The sequence below is a fragment of the Eptesicus fuscus genome, chromosome 22, assembly GCF_027574615.1.
Source record: "Eptesicus fuscus isolate TK198812 chromosome 22, DD_ASM_mEF_20220401, whole genome shotgun sequence".
NCBI classification, from domain to species: Eukaryota; Metazoa; Chordata; class Mammalia; order Chiroptera; family Vespertilionidae; genus Eptesicus; species Eptesicus fuscus.
In genome coordinates, this window is record NC_072494.1 from 29,369,927 (window position 1) to 29,386,918 (window position 16,992).

The 16,992-nt window shown below is 52.6% G+C and overlaps 1 protein-coding gene across 2 annotated transcripts in view; it reads right to left on the reverse strand.

Annotated features, from left to right (window-relative positions):
• Positions 1-16,992, reverse strand: part of RPS6KC1 (ribosomal protein S6 kinase C1) — a 238,026-nt gene that overhangs the window by 32,822 nt on the left and 188,212 nt on the right. Inside the window, exon 16 of one of the 2 annotated variants that reach the window (XR_008555067.1) lies at positions 7,084-7,229. The exons of the other annotated variant lie outside the window; for it this stretch is intronic. The gene's annotated coding sequence lies outside the window, so the exon portion shown is untranslated. Of the gene's footprint in view, positions 1-7,083; positions 7,230-16,992 lie in introns of those variants that run through there. 2 annotated transcript variants of the gene reach the window in all.

The window sequence follows — 16,992 nt, forward strand, 5'->3', positions numbered from 1 at the left end:
CGAGGGCATCTAGTGGTCTGTGGGAGATGACACCAGATTTCAACCACGTGCATAAGGGACACATTCAACGGGAATATTCAGTGAGCGCCAAAGCTTTGCTGCACCAAGACCCGGCCCATAAACGTGTCTCCTGCACAGCAACTCTTCCTTTATAGACAAAGAGAGCCCCCCCAGTGACACCAACAACAATCAAGACTTAACTATACAAAGGAGGACCAAGATGGAGGCATAGGGCAGAAGCCTGATTGTTGCCTACCACAACAACTTTGAGACTACGACAAGAGAGCAGAGCAGACACCATCCAAGACCACCATAGGGCTGGCTGAGTAGATGCTCTACAACTAGAATAAAAGAGGGGGATGTGGGATGATGCTGATGCCGGTGACCCAAAGGCCACACTTTAAGAACTACAGCTCAGGCGACACAAAAGAACTATGGCTCAGGCGATACAACAGCGGCCTGGAACGTGCTCGCCGCAGTTCCCCCGGCGGTCTCCGGCTGAGGGGACGGCTCCACTGGCAGCCAAGCACAGACAGACGAGCCCCTATGAGACATGGGGTGGGAGACTCCGCGCTTGCTAACCTCTGAGTCCGTCAAGAATCTCAACGCCCCGGAAGCGGCCAGGTGCGCATGCTCGGCGACCGGCCACCGATGCAGACCCAAGGGCCGACACAGCGACGCCAGACTGGCCCACCGCCATGCACCGGGTGCACTGGAGCTTCGCCGAGCCGCCGCCCGACGAGTTCTGCAGCAGCCATACTGGAGCTCCGGAAGGATGGCCAGGGGAATTGCTGAGGGGGGATTGACCGGCAGGAATTGGGATCGGGAAGACGGGGCCCCGCTGAGACCCGGGTGCGGGCGGGGTTGCGCGCCTCTGGGCTCGGGTGTGGTCACACGCCTCTGGGTATAAGTGAGGCCTCACGTCCCTGGGTCTAGGTGAGGCCACATGCCCCTGGGTCCAGGTGAGGCCGGACTCCGGGTCCGGGTGAGGCCAAGTGCCCCTGGACCCGGATGACGCTGGATCCCGTGCCCGGGCGAGGCCAAGCGCCCTTGGGTCTGGGAGAGCCCACAAACCCCTGGGTCCAGGCGAGACCATGTGTCCCTGGATCCGGGTGAGGCCGCGTGCACCTAGGCCCGGGTGAGCCCAAGTGGCCCTGGGTCTGGGAGAGGCCAAGCGTCCCTGGGTCCGGGTGAGACCATGTGTCCCTGGATCCGGGTGAGGCCTCGGGCACCTAGGCCCGGGTGAGGCCACGTGCCCCTGGGTCTGGGAGAGGCCAAGCGTCCCTGGGTCCGGGCGAGACCATGCGTCCCTGGATCCGGATGAGGCCTCGTGCACCTAGGCCCGGGTGAGCCCAAGTGGCCCTGGGTCTGGGAGAGGCCAAGCGTCCCTGGGTCCGGGTGAGACCATGTGTCCCTGGATCCGGGTGAGGCCTTGTGCACCTAGGCCCGGGTGAGCCCAAGTGGCCCTGGGTCTGGGAGAGGCCAAGCGTCCCTGGGTCCGGGTGATACCATGTGTCCCTGGATCCGGGTGAGGCCTCGTGCATCTAGGTCCGGGTGAGCCCAAGTGGCCCTGGGTCTGGGAGAGGCCAAGCGTCCCTGGGTCCGGGTGAGACCATGTGTCCCTGGATCCGGATGAGGCCTCGTGCACCTAGGCCCGGGTGAGCCCAAGTGGCCCTGGGTCTGGGAGAGGCCAAGCGTCCCTGGGTCCGGGTGAGACCATGTGTCCCAGGATCTGGGTGAGGCCTCGTGCACCTAGGCCCGGGTGAGCCCAAGTGGCCCTGGGTCTGGGAGAGGCCAAGCGTCCCTGGGTCCGGGTGAGACCATGTGTCCCTGGATCCGGGTGAGGCCTCGTGCACCTAGGCCCGGGTGAGCCCAAGTGGCCCTGGGTCTGGGAGAGGCCAAGCATCCCTGGGTCCGGGTGAGACCATGTGTCCCTGGATCCAGGTGAGGCCTCGTGCACCTAGGCCCGGGTGAGCCCAAGTGGCCCTGGGTCGGGGAGAGGCCAAGCGTCCCTGGGTCCGGGTGAGACCATGCGTCCCTGGATCCGGATGAGGCCTCGTGCACCTAGGCCCGGGTGAGCCCAAGTGGCCCTGGGTCTGGGAGAGGCCAAGCATCCCTGGGTCCGGTTGAGACCATGTGTCCCAGGATCTGGGTGAAGCCTCGTGCACCTAGGCCCGGGTGAGCCCAAGTGGCCCTGGGTCTGGGAGAGGCCAAGCATCCCTGGGTCCGGGTGAGACCATGTGTCCCTGGATCCAGGTGAGGCCTCGTGCACCTAGGCCCGGGTGAGCCCAAGTGGCCCTGGGTCTGGGAGAGGCCAAACATCCCTGGGTCCGGGTGAGACCATGTGTCCCTGGATCCAGGTGAGGCCTCGTGCACCTAGGCCCGGGTGAGCCCAAGTGGCCCTGGGCCGGGGAGAGGCCAAGCGTCCCTGGGTCCGGGTGAGACCATGCGTCCCTGGATCCGGATGAGGCCTCGTGCACCTAGGCCCGGGTGAGCCCAAGAGGCCCTGGGTCTGGGAGAGGCCAAGCATCCCTGGGTCCGGGTGATACCATGTGTCCCTGGATCCGGGTGAGGCCTCGTGCATCTAGGTCCGGGTGAGCCCAAGTGGCCCTGGGTCTGGGAGATGCCAAGCGTCCCTGGGTCCGGGTGAGACCATGCGTCCCTGGATCCGGGTGAGGCCTCGTGCACCTAGGCCCGGGTGAGCCCAAGTGGCCCTGGGTCTGGGAGAGGCCAAGCGTCCCTGGGTCCGGGTGAGACCATGTGTCCCTGGATCCGGGTGAGGCCTCGTGCACCTAGGCCCGGGTGAGCCCAAGTGGCCCTGGGTCTGGGAGAGGCCAAGCGTCCCTGGGTCCGGGTGAGACCATGTGTCCCAGGATCCGGGTGAGGCCTCGTGCACCTAGGCCCGGGTGAGCCCAAGTGGCCCTGGGTCTGGGAGACGCCAAGCATCCCTGGGTCAGGGTGAGACCATGTGTCCCTGGATCCGGGTGAGGCCTCGTGCACCTAGGCCCGGGTGAGCCCAAGTGGCCCTGGGTCTGGGAGAGGCCAAGCGTCCCTGGGAACGGGTGAGACCATGTGTCCCTGGATCCGGGTGAGGCCTCGTGCACCTAGGCCCGGGTGAGCCCAAGTGGCCCTGGGTCTGGGAGAGGCCAAGCGTCCCTGGGTCCGGGTGAGACCATGTGTCCCTGGATCCAGGTGAGGCCTCGTGCACCTAGGCCCGGGTGAGCCCAAGTGGCCCTGGGTCTGGGAGAGGCCAAGCGTCCCTGGGTCCGGGTGAGACCATGTGTCCCTGGATCCGGGAGAGGCCTCGTGCACCTAGGCCCGGGTGAGCCCAAGTGGCCCTGGGTCTGGGAGAGGCCAAGCGTCCCTGGGTCCGGGTGAGACCATGTGTCCCTGGATCCGGGTGAGGCCTCGTGCACCTAGGCCCGGGTGAGCCCAAGTGACCCTGGGTCTGGGAGAGGCCAAGCGTCCCTGGGTCCGGGTGAGACCATGCGTCCCTGGATCCGGATGAGGCCTCGTGCACCTAGGCCCGGGTGAGCCCAAGTGGCCCTGGGTCTGGGAGAGGCCAAGCGTCCCTGGGTCCGGGTGAGACCATGTGTCCCTGGATCCAGGTGAGGCCTCGTGCACCTAGGCCCGGGTGAGCCCAAGTGGCCCTGGGTCTGGGAGAGGCCAAGCGTCCCTGGGTCCGGGTGAGACCATGTGTCCCTGGATCCGGGAGAGGCCTCGTGCACCTAGGCCCGGGTGAGCCCAAGTGGCCCTGGGTCTGGGAGAGGCCAAGCATCCCTGGGTCCGGGTGAGACCAGGTGTCCCTGGATCCGGGTGAGGCCTCGTGCACCTAGGCCCGGGTGAGCCCAAGTGGTCCTGGGTCTGGGAGAGGCCAAGCGTCCCTGGGTCCGGGTGAGACCATGCGTCCCTGGATCCGGATGAGGCCTCGTGCACCTAGGCCCGGGTGAGCCCAAGTGGCCCTGGGTCTGGGAGAGGCCAAGCGTCCCTGGGTCCGGGTGAGACCATGTGTCCCAGGATCCGGGTGAGGCCTCGTGCACCTAGGCCCGGGTGAGCCCAAGTGGCCCTGGGTCTGGGAGAGGCCAAGCGTCCCTGGGTCCGGGTGAGACCATGCGTCCCTGGATCCGGATGAGGCCTCGTGCACCTAGGCCCGGGTGAGCCCAAGTGGCCCTGGGTCTGGGAGTGGCCAAACGTTCCTGGGTCTGGGTGAGACCATGTGTCCCTGGATCCAGGTGAGGCCTTGTGCAACTAAGCCCGGGTGAGGCCACGTGCCCCTGGGTCTGGGAGAGGCCAAGCGTCCCTGGGTACGGGTGAAGCCAGATCCTGTGTCCGGGTGAGGCCGTGCGCCCCTGGATCCATCCGGGTGAGGCTGGGTCCCAGGCCCGGGTGAGACCACGCGCCCCTTGGGTATGGGTGAGGCCACGTGCCCCTTAGTCTGGGTGACGCCGTGCCCCTGGGTTCGGCCGAGACCAAACCAGAGGGAGTCGGACCTCCATTACCACCATTTGTCCACCATCCAGAGCTGAGGGGTCAGTGCTGACATGTACACATAAGGAACTACTGGACATCGAAATTGGGTCTCAAAAGAACTGTTGGTCCAGGGGGAAGCTCGCTACAGATTGATTCACTTGCCTGTCAGCATAAATATTATTGCTCGTCTCACATTCAGTTCTTATTAGTATATATCTAGTGACATTTTATCTCATTCATCCAGAGGAAATGATGAACAACATAGACTGAGGAACAAGAACAGAACCAGAATCAAGGAGGCATCGATCGGACTATCGGGCCTCAGAGGGAGGATAGGGGAGGGTAGGGGGAGGGTGGGGGGAGGGGGAGAGTTCAACCAAAGGACCTGTATGCATGCATATAAGCCTATCCAACGGTTAAGTTCAACAGGGGATTGGGGCATGCGTGGGGAGAGGGGGGGGATGGGAATGGGGGGATGAGGACAAATATGTGACACCTTAATCAATAAAGAAATTAAAAAAAAAAAAAAAAACCTAAAAAAAAAAAAAAAAAAAGAATCATATATGAGAAAAACTTAATCGATGTGTTCCCAAATGTGAGAAAATTTAGCATCAACTGTGTGATCTTGGGCCAGCGGTCAACCTTTCTGTGCCTCAGTTTCCTCATCTAGAAAATGAAGATTATAGAGTCCACCTCATGGAGTGGTTGTAAAGATTAAAGGAGATGATTCATAGGAACAGGGGCCTGACCTCAGTAAATGCTCCCGCTATTCTTATCATCCTGAAATTGGAAGAGTGTTCTGTCTGCTTCCCTTTTGGAGCCCAAGAGGTGTGTCAATCCTGCTCTTGAAGTTCTCCAGCAAGTGTCTCCTATTCACCATTAAAAAGCCAGTCCTTTCTGTTGTCAAAATGTCCCTGATCTGCAACATGGAGCATCACAGGGACGTAGGACAAGAGCTCAGGAACATTCCCACAGCTACACTTCTCATGAAGCTGCAGAAAACCAAGCAACCAAAACAAAAACCACATGCACACACATCTGAAACTCTCACCCTGAACACCTCACAAGATATTTCAACACAGCTAGATAATTCACTGAGTGAGATTGATTACTTTGCAGATCAACTGAAGTCTCTTATGTATATGAGGTGACAGACATGGATGCTTTCACTAAACATGAGACCATCACCACATCGGTAAGTCTTATACCCTTAATATAGTGACACATCACGCTTGTCCCTTAATTCATGGCATTCTTCCCACCAACTTCAGCTTTTCACTTTTAGGAAATGTAGATCTCCATGTAATGAAAAAATACCAGGAATTATGGTCACAAATGTATATATATAAAAGCCAAGCAACCAGAACGACCAGAATTACCAGAATGACCAGTCACTATGACATGCACTGTGCTGGTCAATGGGCCCAATTGGGGCGAGGCTGGTCAGCCAACCTCCGGCGGCACCACCCCGGCCAGCCTGGCACCTCAACAACAACCCCACTCCAACCAGGGGCGGGGCCGGCTGGCCAACATCCTGTGGCCCCTCCCCCCGGCTGGCCTGGCCCCCAATCGGCACCCCCCCTACCCCAACCGGGGACAGGACCAGCAGGCCAACCTCCCACAGCCCCTCCCCCAGCTGGCCCAGCCCCCGATCGGCCTCCCACCTCAATTGGAAGTGGGGCTAGCAGGCCAACCTCCCATGGCCCCTCCCCCTGGCCAGCTGACCCCCATCAGCCCCATTTGGGGCGAGCCAGCTGGACCCCACCAGTGCACGAATTCGTGAACTGGGCCTCTAGTATGACAATAAATGTGCAGGACCAGTGGGCTGGCTCCAATCACTGGGAAAGTCTCCTTGTAGAGACTTGAGGGTCTACACCCAATGATAGAAGAGCTGTTTCTCTTTAACTATGTAACTATCGGCCTAAGTAAGGGTCACCTATGATTGTGAAAGAAAGAAAGAAAGAAAGAAAGAAAGAAAGAAAGAAAGAAAGAAAGAAAGAAAGAAAGAAAGAAAGAAAGAAAGAAAGAAAGAAAGAAATGGATTAGAGAAATAACTTGGGAGATAGAATGAATAAGACTTTCCCATTGATTGGAAGTGAGGTGAGGGGCTCAAGAACAGGAAGAGACCCAGTTAGAACTCCCAAGGCCTGACTTTCAGCCCTTTCTCTCTCAGCTGTGTCCCTTGGCCTCTTGGAGCCCTGAGTTTTTTTCCAACCAAACAAGATAAAATACCTCCCCTACCTAGCCCATGGAGCGGTGGGAAAATCTACAGAGGGACTGGTGTCTTTTTGTCAATTATTACATGCCAACTGCTATGCTGGATCCATCCCACGGTGGGTATGGAAGAGTGGGATGTAAGGAGCAAGGTGTCCTGCCACACCATCGGAGGCCGGCCTTCTGGAATGGCATGTGGTCTGTGGTCAGGACAGAGAGAAGACACCCCTTCACACAGAGAGGCGTTCACGGGCCAGCCATGCCACCAACACAGCTCCCTGCCGAGGAGCTGACTAAATGGTGTCTGAGGAAAGAGTTCACCTACCTGCAGGAGCTGGCCCACACAGAATTACTAATGAGACTCTTCCTATAGGCCTTTCTCAGGCCAGATTCCCAGGCGCTGTTGGCCGTCCCAGTGCCAGAGACCTATTAGAGTCCCCATCAGAGCAGCATATGTCTTCTGTGGCATTGCCTTTATTCTGCACGTTCGTACAAGCACGGCCTCCACCCCCATCTGACTGGATCGCTGCATTAAAGGTTTTCTCCTGCATGACAGCAAGTGGAGAAGAGTGTTAGAAAGGTCTGTGAACTGCCACACCTAACTATAGAACTCCAGGGATACCTAATAAATTTAATTCAGCGGGGTACTGTGATGTGCTTCAAGGAAGCAGCATAATGTGAAAGAATTGTGAGCATTTCCATTGAGTTTACTGCACTTCAGTTGGTTGGTTTCTATCGTTATAACACCCAGGCTATGCATTGGAAACCTTGGGATGGTCCATTATGCAACCTGGGACACATGTACGGAAATTTTTTTTTCCAATATAAAATTTTTCCATTGTCTTTTTTATTTTTTAGATCTTGTGATGCCCACATAGCTACCAAAATAACCAGTGGCTACAACATCTGGGAGACCAAACAGACACAGGAAAAATACAGCAGAAGGGGAAGATCCATGAAAACAGGAAACATGGAGAGGAGAGTAAAAAGATGTCAAAACAAAGGCAGCCTGGGCGGGCTGCGAGGGAGGGGCCAGGAGAGAGGCCACGGGGTCGTCTGCCGGCAGGAGTTCCTCAGGAGCCTTTAGAGAATTGAAGGGTGACGTAGTGCCAGGGCCACACAAAAGGACCACAGCCTTTTCACCTCCGTTTTACACAAAAGTCATGGCCCCCTTCAAAACCAAATAACAGCAACACCATCAACTTCCCTCCCCAGCGGCTGACATACCAGCCCCCAAACAGTAACAGACACGGGAGAGTATGGAGGGGACTCAGGTGCAGAGGCCTTGCTCTAACTCTGCCCAGCCTCATCACACAGGCCCTCCGCAGGCCCTCATTCATCTCCTTCATCCCCATCGCTTTGCAATAACACTGGGCGAGGCCCATGATACTTGGTTGTTGAATTAATAATTGCCCAGCCTGAATTTAAGATGCCTTTGACCCCACCACCCAATACTGTTACCACATCGCTCTCATTTCCTAGTCCAAGTTTTCAGCTCCAACCAGAGGAAGGTGCCCACCCACAGCTGAGAAGGGCAGCACCCAGAGGATCCTCCTACATGGAGTGGGCACCCAATCAATGTCGTTGATTAATTCATGGACAAGTAGAACGTTAAGAGTTGGATGGGCACCTAGAGTTCAAGTCCAACCTTCTTCTTAGACATGAATCCTCCATCCATCGTGAAAACAGAGAAACTTTCTTTTAAAACAGAGAAACTTTAGTTCATGAGTCACCTGTGCCAGGCCACTACCCCCCCAGAGGTACACTGGTTCACCTCCTTGCATGGGCATAGCAATGGCTAAATGCTTATTTCTCTAATTTTTTCTTCAAATGACAAAAAGCCAACCTCCAATCCACCACCTCATCTCTGTTCCTCCCTCCAGGTGCCAAGGGAACATGTCACCTTCTGATTCAGCTTCCCCAGTAGTCTCCCTGGCTTGTGAACTGCTCCACAGAAATCTGATCTCCTCTCGCTTTAGCAATTACTTCTGAAAGTAGCTGCTGATGCCACAAGAAACTCTCCTAATCCCAGGAGAAAATGAAAACATTCAAACACAAGAGCTGGACATTTAAGCCATGGAGTCCTCACCAGTCACCTTCTCAAGAGAAGGAGGGGGGCAAGTAGACAGCACCCTGTACCCATGACGTCATGGAAATTTCCTTCTCCACCCTCCAAACTGGTCACCACCCTGTATGCGTGGAATCAGAAGGGGTTTGGAGTAGATCTCTGTTCTTACAATAGTCACACCAACTGGGCCTCAGCACCACCAATTGCCCTGCCCCCGAGTCTGAGGAGTGTGGGGCCATCCATCCTCAGGATCCGTGAGCCCTTAACCACCCCACCTGCATGTGGACCAGGTGCTGGACAGGAAGAGCTTCTCTCTGGACACCTCCAGTCTAAGCCACAGACAGACAGCCACCTCGCACGCCATACTGCAAGTTAATTGCTTATGTGTTTCTTCCCTACTGGACTCCAACAGGCTAATGATTTAATTATCTGATTCCCCAGTGTCTGGCAAAAAAAAAAAAAAAAAATTTAAACAAGTAATTTTCAATTTTTTGAAAAACAAGTAATATTTGTGCTAAAGCAACACTAACCTGAGACCTGAACAGAGAGGCCAGTTGGTTATGGCATTCCCAGGCAAAGGCTTGGTGAACTCACGTGGCCGTTAGGGGAAATGGGGCTTTCTGAGACTAAAATCCCAAATCCAGAGCGGACACGGTGGGAGGGGAGTGGGGTTAGGCTGCTCCTACATCCCACAGAAACCTTCTCCTTGGGTCCGTTTAAAGTAATGGGTAAAGGAGCCAGCGGGGACACAATACCCACAAGGGGCCCTCAGACAGGCTTGGTGGAGGGCTCTGTGGCGGGCGCTTTTCCGCATAAAGTGACCTCCCTCTTGAACCCTTCTCTCTTCAGGTTTCTTTGAGAGGGTGCCAAGGTTTCACTCGCTGGCACGGAGATCGGCTCCTTCCCTCAGACACGGATGTGAAAGGCGAGGCAGGAGGGAGAGGCCGGGGCTCCAACGGGGAGACCCCAATAGAAGAAGGTCTTTCTTACTTTATGAGAAAGAAAACAAACAAACAAACAAAAAGATCTAAGGAAAAGGGAAAGAAAGGTAACCATGGAGCTTTTTCCAAGGAGCCTAAGACAGCGATCTCCGCCAGCCGGGGAGTGGGCAAGTTCAGCTTTGTTCTGATGAAGGGATTGGAGGCTTATGTGGACCCGAAAAAAAAAACACACAAATCAGATGCCTCTGGACTGGCTACAGAAGGCTCGATCTGGTGGTGTCCATTCTGCCTGCTGGCTTCCTGCAGAGATGAGAGCCGCCCCCAAGACGACAGCCATTCTCAGAAAGTCGAGTTCTTGGCATGGAGCTGGGGCCCTCGCGATAAGGGATTAGATGGCTGGGGGCCTGCTCTGGCCTTCTCCCTGCCAACTCCACATGGAATTAAAATGCCCGGAGCTGAGCCGCTCATGGCAGACCCGCCCCCCATGCCACTCCCCACTCCCAATAAATCTGTGACCCCATGGGCTCCCTGAAGTTGGAAATGAGATCAAGGCCATTGGGAGCTGCCTTGCTGAGCTTCCTGGGAGAAAGGAATCCTTCCAACTGGAATGAGGGAGAAAGACAAACAAGCCCCAAGATGAATCCAATTTCCATTTATATCAGTCATGGCAGGTTCCCGGACACACACACACACACACACACACACACACACACACACACAGAACTTATTTTGCTTTGAATGGCCCAGGTGGTACTCTAAACGAGCAGAAAATTATTTCTCCTCCACTTCCCCGGAAAAGCAACAGCTAGCCCTGGTCCGCCAGGGGTCAGGGCTGAGGGATGGACTCAGCACCTGGACCCTGGTCAGTGTCATGCAGATTTTTAAAGGGCGTGATCCAAGCAGGGGAGGAAATGCCTTTCCATGTGACTGTCTTGGTTTATTCAGCTCCTGGAAAAAGGCAATTAGCCCACGTCCACTTACCGGTACTTAATAGAAATCAACCCAGCACTTCACTCGGTACTTTGGCCATTGTGGAGTCCATGGGCAGTGTCCCTAACTCGCGTGGTCTCTTTAGGTTTGTGAGGCAAGCCTCCAGGAGCCTCTAACCCTCCCCGTCTAGAATGTATTTCTTTCCTCATTTCCCTTCTCTTCTCAACTCTCCCTCCTCCTCACTCTACTCACATCTCCCAGACTTCCCAGCCAGTCCCACTCCCACCCAGAGGTCAGCACAGAAGCGTAGAGATGGCTCGTACAAGGTGGACACAGCACAGAGGACGAATTTGGGAAAAGAAATGGCTTCCCTTTCCAGGAATTCACTGTCTCGTTTGATTACCCATCAAATGAGCCTTAGACTTAAAAAGGGGTTTGGGCACCCTTGCCAGTTTTGCTTAGTGGCTAGAGCACCGACCTAAGGGTCCCAAGGTTCGATTCTGGTCATGGGCACATACCTCGGTTGCAGCCTAGGGAGGCAACCAATCAATGTGTCTCTCTCACATTGATATTTCTCTCTCTCTCTCTCTCTCTCTCTCTCTCTCTCTCTCTCTCTCTCTCTCTCTCCCTCCTACTCTCCCTCCCAATCTCTCTAAAAATCAATGGAATCCTCAGGTGAGGATTAACAAAAAATTTTAAAAAACAAGTACCAGAAAAGTTTGCTGCTATATCACAGCTCAGGAAGATAACTTGAGCAACCTCTTGGAGTTGACAGTTAATGTGTTCTGACCTCTGGGCAGCATATAGATCGCATACCTTCTTTTATTTTAAATATATTTTTACTTATTTCAGAAAGAAAGGGAGAGGGAGAAGGAGATAGAAACATCAATGATGAGAGAGAATCATTGATTGGCTGCCTCCTGCACACTCCCTACTTGAGATCGAGCCTGCAACCCGGGCATGTGCCCTGACAGGGAATGAAACTGTGACCTCCTGGTTCATAGGTCGATGCTCAACCACTGAGCCACACCAACCAGGCTGGATCACATGCCTTCTGAAGGCCAGATCCAGCTGTAGACACTGGGGATATGGGACTAAAACAGAGAGAGATAATAGTTCTACCCTCACAAAACCCACCTTCTTATGGAGTCAATGGATAATATACAGGTAAATAAAAGTAAATAATATTTGTGCAAAGAAATTTCAGATAATAGTAAAAACTATGAAGGAAATAAAAGCATGGTAACAAGACAGAGGTGGAGGTGGAAGGGCGACCACTAATTGACTTGTGGAGGGAAGAACTGGCACCTTTGAGGACATGGAATTGATGCGAGGCCGAGTGATGAGACGACCAGATCAGAGAGATCTGGGGGAGGGACTGGCAGGCAGAGGAACAGCAGAGCGAAGGAGGCTGAGGGAGAAGTGTCAGAACTAACCTGGGTTTAGCCCATTACTTTTGCCAATTACTTTTTCCTCAGTACCAGAAAAGTCCCCTCCCTTTCTGAATTCTTTTAATTTTTTTCCCAAATAGAACAATCATAGTGATTTCTTTCCCAATTTCTTCTTGCCAGGGCCTCTTCCCCTAACATCCACCCACACGCAGACTCACACAGACACACACAGAGACACTCAACTACTCGCCATGCAGGGACTTCATAGAGAAAAGGAAGTTCCTTCTTCGAGACCTTCAGACCACCCACAAGCCGGGCACATGACCAACAACCTGAGTGGAAGGCCTGAGACAGAGGCCCCAGGGCTGGTCACACAGGCCGGAGCGTCAGAGAAAAGGGGGGACGCGTTTGTGAGACTGTCCCGTGTGGTTTTGTTTCTTCTTCCTCAGTTCTATGTGAACAGCGCTGATGAATAGTGAGCTTTTTATTTAAAAAACAACAACAACAAAACAAAAAACTACACAGATTAAGAGTTAGTCTGAGGCAAGAAAGGTATCCTGGTGGCTGAAAAACAGAGAGATTTCTTTATTTCTTTGCCCCAGTGGGCAGCTCCTCCCTCCTCGGCTCAGACTGGGTTTCATGTCCCTGCACTCAGCCTTGTGGGATCTTCCCATTTCCAGCATCTCATGCGAAAGAACATTCAAGAGGTGATAACAAGGCTTTCATTCAACTTGGTCATCTCCTCAAAATTAAAAAAAGGGGGAAAAAAAGGATGAAGAAGAATAAAAGTTGGGAGAGGCCAGACTAAATGGGTATGATCTGAATGCATATTTGTGTTACAACTAATACAACCAGCATCAGAGAGGGACCAAGATCAAATAAATGGTGCAACCTGACAAAGAGAAGAATAGACGGTACGAGGAGCCATCTGTTTTGGAGGACACCCAAATCTGTCTGAATCTGTGAGGCCAAACTACCAGCTATTCTAAGACGCCCCATTCCAAGAGTGGCCTAATGTGTAGCTACACAATCACTTTCTCTCACCATCACTTTGGCTGCAACTTTTTTGTGCAATTAAGTAATTTATTCCTTTCTTCAGCCTCCTGATTCTAATGAATCCGAGCCACAAACAAGCCTCAGTTGCTCCTATTCAAGGAGTCTGATTGCATCTGGCAGTGATTGCTGAGAATCCTGAAGAGGAAACAGGGAAGGGAAGCGTATTGTTCGGGGGGGTAATAGGTGAAGACCTGCCTCTCTTGACCTATAATACATTAGTGTCAGTGAACATTTGGCAGCCTTCAGATGATTAGCAATGAAGATGAATCAAGCAAAAAAGAGGTAGAAATCTGCCTCATCTGAATCACCACAACTGCATACATTTGCATGCTGATTAGCTGTTCTTTTGTCTGTGTTCCTAATTATTATGACACATTATGTCTTCATCATGCAAGATTCTGATCTGTCTTGTTCAAAATGCATGTAGAAAAAAGTGCTGTTTATTGATTCAACATGCAACTTTTATTTTTATGTTTGCTTTAATTAAATACATATTTGATTGCCTTTGACTGCTGTCCCTTTTTTTTTCTTCTTCTTCTCTTGTTTATTTTGTCTTGTTGACAAACATACAGGTAACCTTCCTTTATGGTTCTTGGATTGTTCGGTTCTCACAGCCTCTTCCCCCCCTCTGCCTCCCTCTCTCTCTCTCTCTTTCTCAGGTGCTCACTTTCATTTTCTTAAAGAGGCGAAAGGAAAGAAGAAAACAAAACAAAACATCATGCCTGCAACCCAGCAGAGGGGAGAGGGGCGCACAGGCGATGCCCAGAGGACAGAGGGGGAATGGCTCCAACCTTAACAAGAGCAAACAAATGTTTGTGACCCTGGGCAAGGGCTTTCCAGAGGATGGTAGGCAGCAGAGGGGCTCCGCATGAACGTGATCCTGCCAGACAGAGACCCTCAGTTCTTCCCACATTTTCTTCACAGGTTTAGGAGGATTTGTGGCCAGGATGTGGAAATGCCTGCTCCCAGGTCAGCTTCTTTTTCCCTCATGGCCCAGTGACTCCATGGCATGTCCTGGACAGGAGGGGAGAGCACTCTCCCAATGGGCTATCCTCAGACCCACCTCTCCCCTTTCTCAGCAGTGGACGTGGTAAGGGAAACTCAGTTTCTATCAGTGCCAGACCCCACAGATCCCCCCACCCCTGCAAAGCAGTCAAGAAACCAACACAGTCACTGGGCACAGAAGAGCCTCCAGCCTCCTCTACAAAGATGCAAAGTACATGAGCATGTACCCACTGTCTACTGGGGCTGCTGCCTCCAAACTGGGGGTTCTTTCAGTGGGGGGTGGGGAGGTGGTGGGGAAAGGTATGGGCAGTAAGGGAACAGTATTTGTTTCCTGCTGGTACGGCCACCCCAAGCCTTGATGGCCTTCTCACGTGCCACCCAGGGCTATGCTAAGCAGCTGTAGTTAGCACCAAGCTATTTGGGGGATCCAATCAAGAGACTTAGAAAGCGAGCGAACATTGCAGAGGAAGAGCCGAATACAGGAGTAATTGAGTGCACTGAGGGTCCGGAGATGCTCAGAAAGAAAGTTGGGCCCAACCAAATGCAAATGGCTCCTCACTGAAGAGGCATAATGCCCACCGCTCTTTCCTGCTAATGGGCAGTGATTGGCTGGAAATGTACTCAACAGCTCTGCCCCCAACATCTATCCCTACAGGGAGGGATGATGGAAATCCATATTCATGAGGAAGCAAACAGCAACTGTTTACTGGGTGCAGAGAGGGGGCAGGGCTGGCCTGGCTGAGAATGAGGTCCCTGGAGAGCCATAATGAGGCTGGGAGCAGGGAAACCTGTGCTGTCAGCCCCCCAGCCTAGCTCTCCCCTCACATACCCATCCCCTCCCCCCACCAATTGGGTACATATGTCAGCTGAACCTGGGACTAAAGAGAACCCCCAATGTGGCAAATCCATACTTTACTTAGGCAGGATTTCTTCTGAGACAGTGGCCTCCATTTATCTACCTGGGTGCCACCATCTCACAGCATCTCGTGTAAAAGTGCTCACTCACTCCCTTGCTCCAAACCCACCCTCCAAGTACAGCATGCTTATTCCATATGTCAGAATCAATGCAGAGCAAATGGCAACCAAAGGAACAGGTATAACACAGACATCTGGAAATCCATTTTGGAATCCCTCCATTACACACTGGGTTGTCTAAGCTAAAAATAAAGGCTACTGGGCATTGTCCTGGGTTGAATAGTGTCTGTATTAGTCTGCTCAGGCTGCTATAACAAAATACCACAGATTGGGTGGTCTAAATCAGTGGTCGCCAACCTTTCGAACCTCATGGACCACCAGTTGGCGACCGCTGGTCTAAATGACAATAATCTATTTTCTCACAATCTGGATGCTAGAAGTCCTAGATCAAGGTGATCAGTTGAGATCTCTCTACCTGGCTTGCAGATGGCTGCCTTCTTTTTTTTTTTTATAATATATTTTTATTGCTTTCAGAGAGGAAGAGAGAGGGAGAGAGATGGAAACATCAATGATGAGAGAGAATCATTGATTGGCAGCCTTCTGCACACACCCCCATTGGGGATCTAGCCTGAAACCCAGGCATGTGACCCTGACCAGGAATAGAACTATGACCTCCTGGTCACGTTCATAGGTCGACGCTCAACCACTGAGCAACAACAGCCGAGTAGACGGCTGCCTTCTTGCTGTGTCCTCACAGTTCTTTCCCCTGTGCCTACATATCCCTGGTGTCCCTATCTGTCCTGATCTCCTCTTCTCATAAGGACACCAGTCAGACTGAATTGGGGCCTGCCAAATGGCTTCATTTTTAATCTAAATACCTTTTTAAAGGCTCTATCTCCAAAAACAGCCATATTCTGAACATATGAATGTAAGGGAACATAGTTCAGCACAAAACAGGGTTCCCCGCAAATTCACGTTCACCAGAACCTCAGAATGTGACCTCACTTCAAAATACAGCCTTTGCAGATGTAATTAGTAAAGATGGATTCAAGCGGGCCCTAAATCAATGATAGGTGTTCCTATAAAAGAGGAGACAAACTCAGACACACAGGGGACACACCACGTGGTGACAGAGGCAGACGTCGGAGTGATGCCGTTACAAGCCCAGGAAGAGCTACAAGGGGTAAGGAAGTCTTCCCTTGAGCCTTCCACGGAAGAATGGTCCTGCTGACGCCTTGATTCCAGACTTCAGCCTCCAGAACTGTGAGACAGTAAGTTTCTGTTGTTGTTAGCCACCTACTTTGTGATCATTTGTCATAGCAGCCACAGGAAACTAGCACATGCACAATGACTGAAACCCACAGAAAATCCCAAAATCTTCATGTGGAATTAGATTATCACTCGAGCCAACCACTGGCTCACCACAAGATGCCCACAGATGCCCCAACACTAGCGGGTCTGCATTTTTCTCTTCCCAAACTGCCCTCTAGTGAAGGAGCCAATGAGCAGTGACAGATCTGAGAATATCTACAAGTAAAACACCAGATTCTTAGTCCTCTGGTCACCAGCTTTCTGATGTCGGAGCCCAAAGAAATATATGTTCAACAAAGTCAGAATCCCAAAGTATGAACAGCCTTTTGTCTCTAGGCTGAGGTGTGGAGACCTGTGCCAATCCACAATGGAGTTTTAATGACCGTCGGTGAAATGAGAACAATAAAGCCAGAGCATTGAGTTTTTATAAAGCTAAATGTGTTTAATTCAAAGAACTCCCCTTTATTCTGAGATCATGTCATTTGTATACCTCGGATGCTTAAATGTTCTACCTATTATGAAACGATGGCAATAAGAGATGGTAAGAGAAACCAAGATGGCAGCATAAGGTATACACCTGTACGTGCTGCCTCTCACAACCACACCAAAACTACAACTAAAAGACAAAACGACTATCACCCAGAACCACAGGAAAGCTGGCAGAGTAGAAGTTCTACAACTAGAAGGAAAG